The sequence below is a fragment of the Dipteris shenzhenensis genome, chromosome 20, assembly GCF_047967505.1.
Source record: "Dipteris shenzhenensis isolate YYH24624 ecotype China chromosome 20, Dip_SZ_1.0, whole genome shotgun sequence".
Lineage (NCBI taxonomy): Eukaryota > Viridiplantae > Streptophyta > Polypodiopsida > Gleicheniales > Dipteridaceae > Dipteris > Dipteris shenzhenensis.
In genome coordinates, this window is record NC_141615.1 from 27,879,938 (window position 1) to 27,895,508 (window position 15,571).

The following is a 15,571-nucleotide window of genomic DNA, read 5'->3' on the forward strand; positions in this document are numbered from 1 at the left end:
CCTGCCAAAAGTGACCCATAAATTTTGCATCACTATCATTGACAATCTCCCGAGGGAAACCATGATGCTTAAAAACATGTTCGATGAACTGCCAAACAACCTGTGATGCTGAATAACGGGTCTTAGTGGGTATGAAATGGGCTTGCTTTGTAATTCTGTCAACCACCACAAAAATGCTATCCCATCCCCGCTCTGTGGAAGGCAACCCTGTAATGAAATCCATAGCAATGTGAGTCCATTTGCCTTCTGGAATAGGTAATGGCTGCAAAAGACCCGCGGGTAACCGGCTGTCCACTTTATTTTGTTGGCAGGGCAAATATTCACTAACAAATTTAACTACATCCCACCACAAGCCATCCCAGATAAAGCTCTATTTGACCTTTTCATGTCTTAGTAATACCCGCATGTCCTGCCATAGGAGATGAGTGCATTTCCTATAAGACCAGCAATCGGTACTTTGAATCTGGCACCAAAAATAAATTATGTCCTTGCACCACAACAGCCCATTATGCAGCTTAAATTCAGCATGCCCCTGGCTCGATGGCCTCTGTAACTCCACAAATATGGAAGCTGCCTTAGAATCCTGCATGTATTGTTCCTGAATACCATGAATCCACTCTTGGTGGATGGTAGAAATGGCAGACAAACTGCAAGCCCACATACGGGATAAGGCATTTGCAACCACGTTCTCTTTCCCCTTCCTGTACTTGATGTCAAAATCATAAGACTGAACCTTAGCCACCCACCTCTTCTGCTTCATTGACAAGTTAGGCTGCGTAAGGAAATACCGGAGTGTTCTATGATCTGTCTTAACCTTGATTTTGCTATCGCACAGGTAGTGGTGCCATTTTTCGAAAGCATGGAGGATAGCCAACATTTCTTGATCATACACATGATAATCTAGTTCCTTGGCATCCAATTTCTTGCTTTCAAAAGCAATTACCCCGTGTTCTTGTCTTAGCACAGCCCCTAATCCTTTGCCACTGGCATTTGCCTCCACAATGAAAGTACGTGAAAAATTAGGGCATACCAACACAGGAGCATTTTTTTGGGGGGGGGGGGGGTTCCTTATGTCACTTAGGACTGTTAGGATAGCACTAACCTAAGACCTCTATGACAGTTAGTACACTGACTTAGTCTAGCCTAACCATCCCTTTAACCCTAGTTAGTGCTAACCTAACCTAGGTCCAACTAACTAAACCTAAACCTAACCCACTAACTAAACTAACCCTGGTTAAAATCTAACCTAAGAATTAGAACTTTGTTGGCTAAGGTTTGCAGGAGGCGATAGGCAAGGCGACGCAGCGAGGGCGGTGGGGAAACGTGGCGAGCTTCTTGCTCACCATCACACATCGACGACGGGCAAGTTCTCGTGACCACGTAGTAGGAGCAGGTGATGATCGCAGGTGCAGCGCCGTTTAACGAGGATGAGTTAGATGGTGCACTCCTTGCACATTGGGCAGAAACAAACGGGCTCATGGTGTGAGCCTGACGGGAGAGCAGATTGGGCCTGCTGGGTTTGTAGGGCAGCTCCGTTACAGGATGAGACTGCCCTTCAAATCTTAGCCAGTGGGGGCTTTCCTCGCCTTTTCCTCGTTGGCGACCTATTGACGATGCATTTTGGAAGACTCTCACGTAGGAGAGCCATATTTTCTCAAGGCAGATTGCGTTGCCTTCCTCAAATTGCTCCCTCAAGTAGCCATGCATCCTCTATGTCCAACAAGCGTATCCTTATGGTGCTTTTGTCTGCTAGGTGGCTCTGCTCCATAGTCAGCAATTGAACCATCATCTTTAGCTAACTCTGCAGCAGTTATAGTAGCGTAGGTGCAATCCATCGCTTAGGCCTCCAGCGTCAATGAATCTTAAGTCATGGCTGCCAATAGCTGAAGGTTGTGTTGTGCACTTGTCTGGTGTTGGAGCTGGCGGAGGAGTTGGAGTGAAAGGTGAAGCAAAGGTGCCAGAGTCGGTGCTCTGATACCAATGTAAAGAAGGGGTAGGGACTGATTTGGAGGAAGGGGGATAGAGGAGCAGAAGGGAGAGAGAGAGATGGGAAGAGGGAGGGGAAGAGAGAATGAAGTAGGAAAGAGAGGAAGAGATTGAGAGGGAGTAGGGAAGAGAGAGAGAGAGAGTGAGTGAGCGTAGGTAGGAAGGAGGAAGGGAGAGTAGATAGGGTTAGATGTCACATCAAAAAGTACATAGTAGGTGGTGGATGGAGACTTATATAGTCCCTCCACATATTCCACCTAAAGGGCCTCTAACTTCGCCTCTTTTTCCCCTTCATTACAGTATCCAAGCAAAGCTTACGGCCACTTGGTGTGTAGTGGAGCTACTTACAATAATTGTGTCATAAGTTACATCTTGGTGTGTGAGCACGATTAGACCAATGGTCACAATTAAATGATGCCACCATTCGAGGCAGATCCTTTTTCAAGGAGTCTTTGTACACTTAGCCAAGAGCTTGCCAAGGGTTGCAAGTGGAAGTTTTTATGTGGAGGGGACAGAGGGGGAGAGAGAGAGAGGGTGATGATGAGGTATAGGCAGGCAGGAAGGAAAAGTTCTCATGTGTTGCTATGTAATTGTTTTGAGATGTAATGGCTGAAGGATAGGTTGAGCTTCTACATTGTCCTTTAGCCTTTTGAGATGTAATTGCTAAAGGACAGGCTGTGTTTCTACATAGTTTTTCAACCACATGTCGTTATGTAATTGCTGCAGGACAGGTCGAGTTTCTAATTGTCCTTCAACATGTTAGATTCTGTAGAAACTCAACAAACCTACTATCAACAATCAAACACCTTGTAGTGTTCAACTTTAGAACGAAGCCCCATATTGAAGAAACACTTAACCATGTATTAATGACCACATTTGAAACTAGGAGTGAGCGTCCTTCAATTTAGAAGCTATTTTTGATATTCTCGAAGGCACTTTGTAGACTTCGTCTTTGATCTTATGCAAGTTGGCATGATTGTAGTTATACTTGGTGCCAGCTTATTGCATCGATGGATGGTTATTTGATTGTGACAGCTTGACAATTGACACTTTGTTATCATTCCTCTATCCTTTTGGAACGGTGCACATGATGGCAAGTTGTTTCTCAATGTCTACTTGAAAATGAGAATATCATCATTGTTCTTCATGTTTATGCTCTACAAACCATAATTGTTGTTGATGGGAAATAATCAATCATCACCACAAACTCGACTCAAACTATAGTATTACAAACATCACAAACTCGACTCAAACAATAGTATTACAAAGAGACATTGACTAACAAAGGTGCGAAGATTCAAGGATACGAGAATAGGAGATAATCATGTGAGTTATCAAGTTTCAGTCACCAGCTCAATTCCTAGATCTCTTTCATGCATAAGGTGGTGTGATCATCCAAATGGAAATGATTGCAAAATGGTTCAATTAGAACTTCACATGGAGAGACTATCCAATTGAATCATATCAGGCTATGCATGCACACGTGAAATGCTATGGATCGATGAAAGTAGGACATTGAAGTCATATCAAACTAGATCAATGTAAACATCATGTACATGAATGATTTAGATATCTAGCCTAAGGATTTGTTGCAAAAGAAGCTTTCACTATATGGTAAAAAGAAAGCAAATCCATACATGTAGGCCATCGCGCAATGTATTTGACTCGACAAACTTCCATTTCTTATCCATTTAGAGACTATGCCTACCTTAGATGCTTACACATAGATGGCTCTACTTTCACCATCTCGACCATTAAATGCGTTCCATATCATTTCGGAATGTTACTCTGGCAAGCACACATGAATATTCAAAAAATAACCGACATGTGCCTATCATACTATCTTTTAAAGTATGCTATAAAAATCAATCCCACAGGCACACATGAACTTGAACCCCAATGATGCGAGGCTTCTCTAACTAAACAATTAGATCCACTAGAATTAAACATGATATTCGCATACATTCTATCAAAGCCGACATCACCAATAGAGGAAACATTGGCATGCTTGCAAATTTTCACCATTCAAATAAGCGAGGCTGTGCATATATAGACTCCTGTCCACCATCAATGCGCCAAAAATGTTTTCATGAGCATTGTGTTTCACTAAGCAAGAGAACTTGACCTTCTATGAATTTTCAAGAGAATGCACAGTCCAAAAGTCAAAGTGAAAACTCTCCACTAGCAGAACTGTGGTTGGTAATTTTGTGTACCCCTCAATGCACATTGCAGTTTCATGGATTATAATCTCACTCATAATTTTGAGGGATTTTTAAACAACCTTCTTCTAAAGCACATACATTTAAAAAATGCGAATGAGCTCATTTACGAAAGAACCTACTTCTAAAGCACATACATTTAAGAGATGAGAATGAGCTCATTTATGAAAGAAACCATTCAAATTCTTACTTCTACTTTGCATCCCTACTAGGAAATAAACAAGCGATACTTGCAATGACAAAGTGCCAAAATCATCATAAGTGATGGAATCTCAATGATGGCATGCTAAATATTGAACAGAGTCATCAGACAGCTGTGTGAAACTTGCAAAATCCAATCATCAGTGAAAAAGAAGTAACCTAACTCATACAAAACTATACTAATGGACCCACCAGAATGACACATGCTAGTACAAGGAACTCATTCTATACATACATTCAACACATGACAAATAAAAAGCATCAATGTACTATCAAAAGTAGATCACATCCCATAATTATAAGATTGGATTAGGACCCAAAGTTTCACTCAATTCAACAAATTACAATTGGAGAAAAAATCATAATCACAAAAGCATTGACCTCACAATGGTAGCTACAAATGACACTATTGCAAGTGTCATGTCAGTACCTCCCTTCATGTCTACCCCTCCACACCTCTTATCTATCTCTTGTCTGTCCCCTGCTGGCTCCCCCCCCCTCCCCAATCTCTTTCTCAACCTCTCTCTCTCTCTCTCTCCCCCTCCCTCCCTCCCTTTGCTAGGATCTCCCTTTCTCTCCCTCTACCCCCCCCCAATCTCTTTTTCATTCCCTCTCTCCCCTCTCTTCTCCCTCCTCCTCCTCCTCCTCCTCCTCCTCCTCCTCCTCCTCAACACCCCCCCCCCCCTCTCTCTCTCTCTCTCTCTCTCTCTCTCTCTCCCCCATACAGCACAACCATAAAGAGGCCCTCTGTGAGCATGTCATCTAAGGCGGGCATCAGGCCACACATGGCCCCATCTACTGTCCAAACCAGGACCTACCGGATAACCGAGCTACTCAAATGCCTTCTCCTCATATGGGGGGCTTACAAGTAGAGTTAGCTGGTTCCCGCGTAGTTACACAAGAGTGGAGCATTGATATCTGACATGGATGAGATCTTCTCGTCGGTGAAATAATGTCATAGCAAGCATGCTCACCGATAAGAATACTCATTAGTTATAAAGAAATATCCAACTAGTCACAGCAATATTATTCAAGAGTTTTGTGCATTACCAATTCTCAAGGATTAATGTTCCAATACACCTCAATGCATGTCCTCACAAACATGGTTCTCCAAATAAGGAAACCCTCATCAAACCGGACTACATCACATGCCCAAAATACTCTAGAACACTTGGTAACAAACCAACCATCATCAGCCACAAATTTAGAGGCAATCCCGCAGCTGCAAATACAATGGAGTAATCCCACTTGTTCCAATTTTGTGGGTTCCCTCGAACTTCTAACCCAAGCTTTGTGGGAATTTTGGACCACATGAGACGACATGCACAGACCTCCGGTACATTGCGAGGAAATTTAGCATGAAAAGCAAGTTCCTAAAAAATTCAAACAAATACAATTCTTCAACAATGTTTAAACAAATACCATAAAATAGGAATGAAGTGACAATAAGGTCCATGCACTCACGTTGATGGTGTTATATCCCCTACCATAGCCAAGTGGAAGGTAGTGATGTTGGCAGGAAGTGGCTTGTGGAAGGCCTGCAAGCCCCTTGGTGGTGTAATGACCAAGGGTACATGTTTGTTTTTTTTATTAGCATTGGATCTCCTAGAGACAGTGCTTTAGGATTGAGTTGAGTGGGAGTTTTGTAATTATTCTTAGTTTTTAAGGAATTTTTAAAATTCTTAACCTCTACTTTTAGATGGCTATTGCAACTTTTAGCTTGTGTGTGGTTGTTGGCTTTTCAGTTTTTAGCTTGTGTGCGCTTTTTACCCCCCTCCAGCATGGCTTAAATCAATTCAGGGACTCCACTCTCCCTCCACGCTTGAGCTCTCCCTAGAACGATTGCCTTGGCTTCCTCTAGCTACAAGTCTTCAAGTCACTTCAAGCTTTCCGGCTGCCACTCATCTAGGTCTCAGTTGTTAATTGGATGAAGCCATTGCCTGAAAAACAATTGCTATCTAGAAAGCCGTTTGCCAGAAAAGCAGGTTCGCCTGTTTAAAAAAATCTGTTTTCTTGTTGAAAGGGCTTTATGCCAACCAAACAGGCTTTATGCCTGCTCGTGAAGAGATTGTCGTCTATTGGATAGGTTTATAAAAATAACACCCAAAAAATCCTAGAAAGTTGACATCAAAGCTTTGCAGGTATCATTCGTAAAACCTTTAAGGAAAAATAACGCCGATTTACCTTTCAGTTTTAAATTATAGTTTTTTAAATAAAAATGGCAGTGGCTTTGCAATCAGTGTGAGAGCATGCAAAATAACTATAGAACCTTGGCAAAGCCGAATGGCTTGCGAGTCCTCAAAGCATTTTTTATTATTTCTTACTAAAAATCGACAATGTCTAAAGACTCGTAAAACGCACAAGTTGCAGTAAAAATTACCAGTCACTGGGCTCACATGCTCCAGTAGAGTACTAAAGTGCATGGTAATGAGTGATGATAGCCATGTCTGTCATGGCTACGATTCCATCGAGTTTGCAGTTAAAATTAACAGCCATCGCTCACCCACCATCGAGCTTCAGCATGCATGATCACTACGAGTGCAGTAAAAATTATCAGTCACCGGGCTAGCATGCTCAGTAGAGAACTAGAGTGCATGGTAATGAGTGATTAGACCTTCATGATTTACCTTTGTGGGAGTTACTACCCGGTGGTGGTGGCTTTCATCAGCCATGTCTGTCGTGGCTAAGATTTTGTTGGGCTGGCAGTTAATTACCAACCACTGGAGTGGCCTGCTCACCCACCCCATTTGGGGTGGTACCTAAGGCGAGAAGATCTCATCCATGTCAGATATCAATGCTCCACTCTTGTGTAACTACGCGGGAACCAGCTAACTCTACTTGTAAGCCCCCCATATGAGGAGAAGGCATTTGAGTAGCTCGGTTATCCGGTAGGTCCTGGTTTGGACAGTAGATGGGGCCATGTGTGGCCTGATGGCTGGACGACTTCAAAGGCATCTACGTTTTGAGGCTCCATGTACTCATGGACAATGCGTCTAAAATCACACTAATCAATGAGAATTTTTAATGAAAAAAAGGTCTTTCAATAAATCTAAGAAATGTAAATGAAGCTTTTGATTGGGGCACTTACTCTTGCCAAAGGAGTTGCGCTAGCACTGCCATAGGGGCATTATACCACACATTGGGAGCTCTCATCTCCCTCTTCTTCTCCCACTTCAAAAATTATCTACCCTCATCTAGAAGTTATTGCACTCAAGACTCAAATGAAGTTTGGCCTAGCTTTTGGGTGTAAAACACTTTTGCACTATAGTGTGAGGAGGCACTGTCACTCTTGTCAACCTAGACAAACCAACACAAGATTAGTACACATGAAAATTTCAAGCTTTCACCTAGCTTATAAAATGTAAAGATGCACTCATACGTTGATTCCACTAAGTGCCATCAATACCTCTGCCTCCGCATGCTGCAAACATTAACATTTGACAACTACCTGATACAATGATCATACATGCCACAAATAAAGAATAAGTTGGGGATACTATTTAAAATACTTTTTGAATCATCTCCCTATTAGACCCGTCTTCAACCCTTATAGAACTTTATAAATCAATAGCAAGGCCCATCAAGACACAAGCTTGGGAATCCCCACACAAATTTATGAACTTCTCTTGCCTAAGAACTGTCCTAGAGGAGCATATAATACTCCCATTTGGGGGAACAAAGCTAAGGGTAAATCAAGGAATTCCACCCATATAGGAGCATTTGAAGGTGCAAGCATGCTAGGCAAGAAAGCAATTCCAAAGTTGTCTAGGTAGGGACTGGTTCTTGACGGTCTAGGTTCCATCTTTGACAATCTAATTGGCCATCTCAAATTTCTCAAACAAGAAGATCAAATAACCATTAAAAAGGAAACATATATCTAAAACCTAAAATCCCTTCTTCACCCAACTATTTCTCACCCACTCTATTCTGGGAAAGATGTCGGTGGCCAAGGTGCATGTACATATCCAATGATAGCATTTGACCATAACCTTTTGATAGTATTATTGAGTAGTTTTGTGTGAACCTTGATGGAAGGGCACTTGCTTGCTAGTTCTTCTCTAGTTTTCTTAGCATTTCCTACATCTTCATCATTGGGTCTTGATCCTCCTATAACATCTTCTCCATTTTTGGGATAAGAAAACCACTTTCAAGCAATGGGGAGGATCACTTCTTGCATCATTTCTTCTTGTCCCATGAGGGGTTGACCTTGAAAAAGCTTATGCTGCCTCTTTGGGACCACCCAAGTGTAAGAGGGGCAGCCGTGCAAGTTGCACATGGGACCTTTCTCTGTGGTGTCCTTCTCTTTCTATCGCATTATTTGTCTAGGAAGTGGCAAAATACTACCCCTTCCTTTGATATTTTCTTTTGGTCCTTCTCCTCTAGGTGCAGGGCGACTCAAGATCAAGACAAAATTTCTTGGGATATTCCCTTGAAGTTTATCCCATTGCATGTCATTGTAGCTAACATCAACTTTGGTTGAAGAGATGTAGTGTGTTTCACCTCATTGGGCGACCCATCCTTGATATGTCCCCATACTCCTCAAGCCTAGATGGATGAATTTGATGCACCCAAGATAGATCAAACTTTAGATCTTGTCATCATTGTCTCTATTATTGGGATTGTAATAACGCATTCTCCATGCAACTTGCTTGAAGAAATCTGAAATGTTGTAAGATATTACACAATCATACTAAACCAGGGACAATAAGAGGGATCAAAGCATTGTTAAGTTCGAGTGATGGATGAAACAAGGATACATTTTCATGCACCTCTTTCCTCACAAGTTCAACCCAAGAGGCAGGCCCCATTGTAGATATCTTCATGATAAAGCACTTGTCCTTAGGGGACCCTTGGACTGGAAACTTGCTACCATGTAAAAATTTGTACATGGAGTCCTGCTTGAGCCTCAAAATATTTTTGTAACCTTGTGTGCTTTCACTACTTCCATTTGAGCCCTATTATGACCATTCTTTGAAACCTTTTTTTTTATAAATGGGTTAGAGAAAAACTCCATAGTCAATTCTTTAAAAAACTATGCTTAAAAATTAACCATCGCCTTCCAATCTCTATGAAGGGAGTGCTCCTCCAAGATGTGGTAAACTTCTTGCTCTCCTACATTCTCTGAGGCGTCACAGCCTAGCTTTACCAAGCTAGACATTAGTATATTCTTGGTAATTGTCCTTTGACTTTTTGTGCACCGGTAGTCTTGTCATGGTTGACCACTAGCTAGAGTGGGTCCTCTCCATTACCAAATTGAAGGTGCTAGGTTGCACAGAGTGAGTGTGGCTACTACCGACATGAATCATGAGATGTGTTATGCCGTTTTCATGTGGCATGACATAATACACCTTGCACCCACATGCCACTATGCATATCCTTGGACTCTTGTAGTAATGGCAAGCAATTGTTCTTCATGGTCCCTTGCTAGCTAGTAGCTGGTAGGCATTTGTTCTTCATGGTCCCCTGCTAGCTGGTAGTCTAAATACTTTCAGTAGTGAATGCAAGGCCGGGGAATTGGGGTAGTGGATGACGTTGATCTGGAAACTAATGGGATGAGCCTCACTGTAGGAAAGTTGAAATATCATGTATGGTTTGGATATCCACTATAATTGGCCTTAGGGAGGTTTGTAATTGGCATTAGGAAACCCTTGGACTGATATGGGAACTTTCAGAAGAGCATGATCTTATTTTACATAGATGAGAAAGTTGAAAATGAATAGGACTAATACGCACAAAGTTGAGAATGATTTTTTACACTAAATCTGTTTCATATAGAGGGTTTTGTTATAGTGATAGACCCATGGACAAGGGTAATTCTTGATGGGGATTCCCTTGGGATGCCCCTACTTGCCTTTAGAACTTTGTAAATGGTCTAACCCTTGTTCATGGTGATTATTCCTGTAAGAAAATAATATGTCTGTGCTCAACAAATAACAGGATCTCATACGCAAGAGAGAAAACAAGATAGTATGGAGAATCAAAAATTTGACTACTGTAGAACTGATACAATAGATGGCGCTGCCTCCCCCAACCGTGCGCTCCTGTGAAAGAAGCTTCGATGGCGTGCCGGAAACAGTAGAAGACGGAGGATGGATGCTAAGGAATCAGGGTTGCTGTAGCCAGTGATGAAATGGGATTCACGGGCTTGCTCTTATATAGCTACCAGCCGTAGTCGGTTAGGCTCAATTGGGTGGCCGACCCAGTCCACCCAAAACGGTCGACTGGGGGTCGGTCTCGAAATAGGCCACCGACCATATGATAGAACCGGTGCGCAAAACAGAGCAACTAACCTACGGTCACCATTCGGCCCACATCCATCCGGGATCATCTGAGGCTCCAAACGGGCCCCGCAACTCGAGAGCGGGCTGCCCCGAGAAATGCTCCGTCTACCATCAGTGCGGTCAGTCAAGGGATGCCAACCCGCACTTGCATGTAGCCTAGTTGGTGGTGTGCCAACTCTATCTGAAGTTGTCCAGCCATCAGGCCACACATGGCCCCCATCTGGTGTCCAAACCAGGACCTACTGGATAATCGAGCTACTCAAATTCCTTCTCCTCATATGGGGGGGTTACAAGTAGAGTTAGCTGGTTCCCGCATAGTTACATGAGAGTGGAGCATTGATATCTAACAATTCCTTGTATTTTAAAGTCATACAAATTTGAGGTTCTCATTGATACCCCTTGGGGAATTTCTCTTAGAGCATTTGATAAGAAGATTTCTTACACTTTGAAGAAATATGGAAGCCAATCTTTGAAGTATAGGTTCCTCGAAGATTTCTTTGGCTTTCCTCTAGAACTTCATGGATATGATTAGTAAGTGAAACATGGAATTGTCTTGGATATGAGCTGAGTCAAGACAGATTTTACCCTTATGCTCTATATGCAAGTTTCTATGCATCTATTTTTCAGGGTTCTTGTTTGCAGGTTTAAGATGATTCAACATTATGATTGGATAAGGATTGAAAGTAAAGGACAATAGGGCCTCTAATTATTCCATATATTCCCTTGAGAATTAATTTGACATTTTACTTTAAAAGCCAACCTCTGATCTTCTTCGAATACTAGAATGCCAAGATTTGATATTGCTACTCTAGATAGAGTGACATGGATAACAATTGTGTGCCGGCATTGAAGCCTGCAGTCCCACAGTGCATTGTATTCATGTTCTAACATGCTGTGCTTGTGGATGGATGCAGGTGAGTTGGCACACCTCTCCATTGGACTTGCAAGTAGAGTCTTGGGCATGGTATTGCGGAAAAGGACGTTGGCAACCTTGAAAGATACACTTGGGAGACTTATGATGAGAGATATAGTACTCTCGACCCTATCATGCACACTTACAGAAATGTATATGTTAGCAATGAGAACGGAAAATTGAACTACCTTGTAACTTGTTGAATTTAGAAACTATGTTATGGTTTTTAACATTGCGAAAATTGATAAGGAGTTATTCTCTTGGATTCTCAATTAGAGATGCAGCTAGAAATTACTCTCTTGGATTCTTGATTAGAAATGTCGCTAGAGTAATTAGATAGAATTCTTCTTGCTCAGTGACTCTCTTTGCTGCACCTTAAGCATTAACATAAATGTAATTGTAGTCATGATGAAACAATGGCTGCTAGGCTTGGATTTCAAAGATCCTAACTTGGTGGACTTGCTTCATCTCCTGTAGATCCCTTCTTGGTTGATCTTGAGGACCTCGCCAGATTTGGCTACGAGGATCCATTTATCGCCCCTATCATTGACATACTAGGCTATCATGGCGTTCTTCAATGGAACCAAGTTATATACAATGGGAACATTCAAACTAACCTTTACTTATGACCTCGACCAATTGATCATCAAGGGACCTTCACATGATATATTATATGGATGTCCCTGACACTTAGCACTCTTGTACCTTTACTATTGGAGCCTTGCTGGCCCATTACTGGAATTTTAACATCTTCCACTGACTGGAGGGAAAGATTTGATGCTACCTTTTACTTTAATGATACTCCAAGGAGCCACTCATATACGCAACAAGGGCAAGGGGATATGGATTCCAGTGGAAATTTACCTTCAAGTTTTATTACTTATAAATGATGTGATTTTATCTAGGGCAGTAGTCCGACCCTGGGGTGCCAAGTCAATATGTAATATGCTACTACCCTCATGCAAAATCCAGGGTATGGGGGGACAAGCTCCATATATGATATGCATTGATTTCCTTTAAAAAATTTAAAATATGCAAGAGAAAAATATGAAAATTTCATGTCCCCCCTCCCACAAAATATAAGGTATATACCTTGAAAACTATGCAAGATTTTAAGATTTGTACATATTTTTTATAATATGTGAGGCCCCAGGGGGGGGGTCTTTTGGATGAGGGGGGGTAAAACAAAAAATACACTAAAATATGAAAACCCATCTTTCAAATTAATGTAACTTTTTCATGTGTTGCCCACTAAAGGGAGTTGGTGCCCCTGAAGTCCGACCCAATCCATTGTGATGGGCAGATCACTGCCGTCACTTGAATTGTGTGTTAGACCTGCGGGAAGCGGCCGGTGGGAAACACACACACACACACACATACGCATGTGTATGCTTTTTAGATTGGACTCGCAATCAGTGCTAAACCATGACTATCTTTCCTTATTCAAGCATTAGGAAATCTGTGATATACTAACAGGTTATACAACCTATGTTAAGACAAAACATCAGGATTAATTACGGACTCATAATATGTTAATGACAACCATTTGATAGTGTATATTACTTTGAAAGGACCAAAAGCCCAAAAAACATTGATATAATCTTTTGATGTGTATTGCAACCCGTGTGGGACATCACTATCCACAAATAACATTGTTAGATAATCTCTTGATGGGGGCCTATGAAGGATAATTAAGAGGATTAATCGTCGGGATTTTTCTTCTTCTTTGTTCCAGAATACATTGCAAAGACTATATAAAAAGGACGCTGAGATTTATGTGGTGAAAATGCATTAAAATTATCAAAGGTCTTTTCGTGAAATTGCTCACGTAATGGATCGACACATTGAAATGAACCGACTGAGTCGGTCTATTACGTGAATTGGCTATTTAAGCCAGCCATTTGGACCATTTTAACTCATCGTACAGTCTCTTCCTCACAAGCTTCAGACGTTTACAGTGCGATTCTCATTGTCCCTGCGATAGTCTCATTGCACTACTTCTAAGTGCCAGTATTCTGCACTACATGTAGACACAACCACTGTAGCCGCCTCCCAGATGCATATTTTTGCACAAGTATTGCCCTCTAATGTTGCCATGAGCAAGTGTCCATCTACATAGCCATGCTAACAACAAGAGCATTTCACAACATTGTCATGTGAATAAATGGATTCAAGGCACCTCTTGCCGGACAATCTCCAAACATGAAACTTGAGTTTCTTGAGTGCTATTGTTGCTGATACCCAATGATGGTTGATTCACATTTTGATACCCAATGATGCTTGATTTACATTTTGATACCAAATGCTGCTTGATTCAGAGTTTCTGAGGCTTGATTTTCAAAAAAGCAAAGCTAGATCAGTGTGATAAGTGAACATTATGAGGAGGTGTCCACATGTTTCTCACAGTTCAGAAACCCAAGTCTTCCAAGTTGACAAGAGTTGGACCAAAGCCATCTCAAGCTATGGAAAACTGACCTCATTCCCACTTTTGCAAAGATTTTGCAATCGTTGCAAAGGCTATTGCATTATTTTGCAAGTCTCTTAGGCAATTGCATTTCACAGCAGGCCCAACCACTTTTTAAGGTCTCCAAGAGCTGGCAAGGGGTTGTCCTTGCCTTACTTATCTTGAACTTTTGCAGCCACCAAGTAGTTGTTTATCGATTTTGGCAATTTCAAAACCTTACGAGAACTTTGCTTGACCGAGGTGTAACGAATGACTTGTTGTAGGGCACAAATTACTGGTCCTTACGATTAGAAAGGTTGAGTTTAGACCGGTGTTGTTTTTAGAATGTAGTGGTGCCTTTTTTATGAGAAATCTAATGGTTTAGAATGTGCCACATGGCTTCATAGATTTAAAAATTTCCAAAAATGCTCTAGTATTGGCCAAGTAAAAATCTCACTCTAAAAACAAGGTGGCAATTCCACTTTGGCCCTACATATTGAAATAGAATTAGATGCAAGGGTTTGAATAATGGAGACATAATTTATGCTTCAAGAAGTTATTTTGTCATTGAGAAATGGTTAAGGTTTTTCACATATGTAAGAGATGGAGTGAATTCTTCACTGCCATGGACAAAGCGAGCATTCTGTGGTATGTTGTTTTGTTATACCCCTCCCAATGAGAATAGGTGATTTTATCTTGTGTTTGAGTACATTTCCTAAATGAGTTTAAAGCCTGTATGAAGTCATTATCTCTTTGTATTATTGTTGGTTTTAGCTCGTAACATTTGACCTTAGTTGCCCAATATGTGTTGGACATGGAGTCTAGAGTGTCTTCATTTGTTTTGAAGACCCATGGATCTTTCACTGGCTTTGCTTGGTAGAAATCTCCACAAGTGATGACATTTACACCCCCAAAGTGTCAACAAAACTTCTTTTCAAGGACCGCATGTGAAGGTCGAAAAAGTTTAGAGTTATTCTTCCAATGAGGGAGATTTCATCAACTAAAATCAATTGTACTTGTTTGTATAAGGAAGTCAAAGTATGTATCTTTTCACATGCCAAGGATGTTAAGTCCTTGTTGCTATGCACTGGCAAGTGAAGGGCATAATGTATTGTGAGTCCATTTATATTAAATGCTTCCTTTACAATGTATGTAAGCATAAGAACCTTGGGAAGATTTGTTTTATTGCATAAGAGATATTGGTTGTAATATCTCACCAAACCTTGAACAATGAGAATCATCAAATATGTTTTTCTAGTGCTCACTCCTCCAGTCAAGAAGAGGTGTATCTTTTCTTGGGGTCGACCTCTTTTGCTTAGCAACACATCATCAAATATATCCCTTTACTCTTTATTAAGGGATCTTATTTGCTAAAGATATTCATCATTACTTAGGAGTATGTAGTTTTTTATAGGTGTGATGAACTTATTTGTTCTTCCATGTCTTTGTAATTTGGCATGTCCAACCCTATATCATACTCAACTTCGTTTTGCTCCATGTTTTCAGGGATGTAGTCTATGCCAATGTC